Raw genomic sequence first — 4,444 nt, 5'->3', positions numbered from 1 at the left:
AGGCGCGCTATTTAATAATTTACCTTCTTAAACTCGGGTGCGCATTTATGTGGCCCAAATCCAAATCTCGACAATGTTATATAAAATGTGTTGCGGACTGCATGTGCATTTATGTGACGTGGTTCAAGACATATTTTAAATGACGTTGCAATCTTCCTAAAAATATTTTAAAAAAAGCGGTTATAAAGTTAAAATTGAACCATAGGCTAAAACATGTACTAAAATCAGATAATAGGCTAATAATAACAGTTGAGCGACCGTGCTAGAACCACGGAACTCGGGAATGCCTAACACCTTCTCCCGAGTTAAGAGAATTCCTTACCCGAATTTCTGTGTTCGCGGACTGTAATACAGATTCAACCTTTTCCTCGATTCGGGATTTGAACCGGTGACTTACGACACCATAAACTATCCCAAGTGGCAACTCTGAATTTTAATAAAATAATCCCGTTTCGATTGTCACTTTAAGTTGGAAAAAGCTTCCTTATATACTCCCTTCCGGGGGTGTAGGAAAAAAGGAGGTGTGACAGCTGCTAACTCCAAATCATGAACCTGATAGTTCTTCTCATGGATCTTCAACTGCTGTGAATCATAGGCAATAACCTTGCCATCCTGCATCAACACCGCACCTAGTCCAATACGAGATGCATCACAATAAACCGTATAAGGCCCTGAACCTGCGGGCAAAACCAATACCGATGCCGTAGTCAAAGTTGTCTTGAGCTTCTAAAAGCTCGCCTCACACTCGTCCAACCATATGAACTGGGCACCCTTCTGGGTCAACCTGGTCATAGGGGCTGCAATAGACGAAAACCCCTCCACAAACCGACGATAGTAGACTGCCAATCCCAAGAAACTCTGGATCTCTGCAGCAGATGCTGGTCTAGGCTAGTTCTTGACTGCCTCAATCTTCTTCGGATCAACCTGAATACCCTCTGCTGATACAACATGACCCAGGAATGCAACTGAACTTAGCTAGAACTCACACTTCGAAAACTTAGCATACAACTGACTATCCCTCAAAGTATGAAGAACCACTCTAAGATGTTGCTCGTGCTCTTCCCAGCTACGTGAATAGATCAAAATATCATCAATGAAGACTATCACGAACGAATCCAAGTAAGGCCTGAACACTCAGTTCATCAAGTCCATAAAAGTTGCTGGGGAATTTGTCAACCCGAATGACATCACCAAGAACTCATAATGCCCGTACCGAGTGCGAAAAGCTGTCTTAGGGACATCAGATGCCCTAATCCTCAACTGATGGTAGCCAGATCTCAAGTCAATCTTCGAAAATACCTTGGCATTCTGAAGCTGATCAAACAAATCATTAATCCTCGACAATGGATACTAATTCTTGATTGTAACCTTGTTCAACTACCGATAATCAATACACATTCTCATCGAGACGTCCTTCTTCTTAACAAACAACACCAGCATACCCCAAGGCGAAACACTAGGTCTAATGAAACCCTTTTCAAGAAAGTCTTGCAACTACTCCTTCAACTCTTTCAACTCACGTGGGGCCATACGGTATAGCGGGATAGAAATGGGCTGGGTTCGCGGAGCCAAATCAATGCAAAAGTCAATATCTCTATCGGGTGGCATACCCGACAGGTCTGAAGGGAATACCTCAGGAAACTCATGAACAACGGGCACAGAATCAATAGAAGGAACCTCAGTACTAGAATCATGGACATAGGCTAAATAGGCCAAACACCCCTTCTCAACCATACGCCGAGCCTTTATATATGAGATAACACTGCGGGTAGAATATCCAGGAGTCCCTCTCCACTCCAAACGAGGTAAACCCGGCAAGGCTAAGGTCACAGTCTTGGCATGACAATTCAATATAGCATGGTAAGGTGATAACCAGTCCATCCCTAATATGACATCGAAATCAACCATGTCCAGAAGAACCAAATCTACACGAGTCTCAAGACCCCCAATCGCAACTACACATGAATGATGGACTCGATCTACCACAATAGAATCACCCACCGGGGTAGACACATAAACATGAGCATTCAAAGAATCACTAGGCATGACCAGATACAGTGCAAAATAAGATGACACATAATAGTATGTAGACCCTGGATCAAATAAAACTGAAGCATCTGTGCCACAAACCAGAACAATACCTATGATAACTGCATTTGAAGCCTCAGCCTCGGGCCTCGCTGGAAAAGCATAACATTGGGGATGGGCCCCACCACCCTGAACTACATCTCTGGGATGGCCTACTGCTGGCTACCCTCCACCTCTAGTGACCTGAGCTCCACCTCTAATACCTCTACCTCCACCTCTACCCCCACCTTTAGCTGGCTGGGCGAGTTGTGGAACACTCGGTGCCTGAACCATAGCACGGGAACCCTGATTCTGAGAGATACTCGGTGCTCGAGGGTAAAACCTAGCAATGTGACCCATATCACCACAAGTGTAACAAGCCCTCAGCTGTTGAGACTACTGACCCTGACGACTTGAATGACCACCCCGAAAACTCTGAAGCGGCGGTGCACTAACAGGAGCTGGTGGTGCACTGTGGGACTGCTAATTGAAATACTGCATATGGGAACCACGACCACTTGAAGCACCATGAGAAACCTGAAGTGCTGACTAAAAAGGCCTAGGAGGATAGCCTCTACCATACGAATCTCTGTCTCCAGACGAGGTACAACAGAATCAGCCTGAATGACGAGGCCTCTTGTCAGACCCCTGACCACCTCCCTGCAATAGAACTATCTCAACTCTCCTGGCTACATTAGCCGCCTCCTGGAAAGAAATCTCACTCCCAGTCTCCCTGGCCATCTGAAGTCGAATCGGCTGAATAAGTCCCTTAATGAACCTCCTCACCCTCTCTCTCTCTCGGTGGGAAGTATGTTAAGAGCATGACGGGCCAAGCCGATGAATCTGGTCTCATACTGAGTAACTCTCATAGAACCCTACTGGAGACGCTCAAACTACCTTCGATAGATCTCTCTCTGAGTAATAGGGAGAAACTTCTCCAGAAATAACTGAGTAAACTACTCCCAAGTTAAAGCTGGTGATCCGGCTAGTCTAGCCAAGTAATAATCTCTCCACCAAGTCTTGGCGGATCGAGATAAGTGAAAAGTAGCAAAATCGACCCCATTGGTCTCCACTATCCCCATGTTCCTGAGAACCTCACGACAGCTGCCTAGATAATCTTGGGGATCCTCAGAAGATACACTGCTAAAAGTAGTAGTGAAGAGCTTGGTGAACCTGTCCAACCTCCACAAAGCATCGACAGACATAGCTGCTCCATCACCGGTCTGAGCTACCACACCTGGCTGAACTGCTCTAACTGGATGAATTGATAGAGTTTGGAACTGGGGAGCTACCTGCTCCGGAGTGCGAGTAGTAGGAGTCTGGGCTCCTCCTCCAGCCTGAGAGACGGCTGGTGCTACAAGAAGCAAGCCTGCCCAGGTGACACTCTCCATGAGGCCCATTAGGTAGACCAGAGCATCCTGGAGTACGGGGGTAGCAATAAACCCCTCTGGGACCACCGGAACTGTCTGGGCCGAAACCTCATCATCAAAGTCAACTTGAGGCTCTGCCGCTGGTGTTGCTGCTCTAGGTTGAGATTTGCCCCTACCTCGGCCTCTAGCATGGCCTCGACCTCACCCTCTACCCCTCATGGGAGCTGCTGAGGGCTCGGGCTGCTGGTCAATGGATGAGGAAGCACGTGTTCTCGCCATCTGCGAAAGAACAGAGTAGAAATCGAATTAGTATTGAGAAACCCAACCGCACGTTAGGAACTGTCTGGGCCGAAACCTCATCATCAAAGTCAACTTGAGGCTCCGCCACTGGTGTTGCTGCTCTGGGTTGAGCTCTGCCCCTACCTCGGCCTATAGCATGGCCTCGCCCTCTACCCCTCGTGGGAGCTGCTGCTGAGGGCTCGGGTTGCTGGTCAATGGATGAGGAAGCGCGTGTTCTCGCCATCTGCGAAAGAACAGAGTAGAAATCGAATTAGTATTGAGAAACCCAACCGCACGACAGGAAAGAATAAATGTGAAAATTTTCCTAACTCTATAGCCTCTGGGGGATAAATACAGACGTCTCCGTACCGATCCCTCAGACTCTACTAAGCTTGTCTGTGAACGTTGAGACCCATGTAACCTAGAGCTCTGATACCAACTTTTCATGACCCAATTATTTGAACAAATTGCTTCTTTATCCATTTTATACTCTTTAACAATTATAAAGCCAAAACATGTAGACAACAAAAAATTTCAATAAGCGGAAGAAATGCAGTAAATTATCTGAATATATATGTCTAATACAACTATTTGAACCTAGACCACCCAGAACTGGTGTCACAGTACCACAGATGATCTAATAATGCTACATACAAAGTCTGAAAACAAACAATACATTGTTTCTGAATTAAGGAAATGAAACAGGAATAAAGGGGTAGAGGGAGACG

This window comes from Nicotiana sylvestris, chromosome 6 (genome assembly GCF_000393655.2).
Source record: "Nicotiana sylvestris chromosome 6, ASM39365v2, whole genome shotgun sequence".
Taxonomy (NCBI): domain Eukaryota; kingdom Viridiplantae; phylum Streptophyta; class Magnoliopsida; order Solanales; family Solanaceae; genus Nicotiana; species Nicotiana sylvestris.
The sequence above is the reverse complement of the archived record's forward strand: the minus strand, read 5'-3'. Positions refer to the sequence as shown.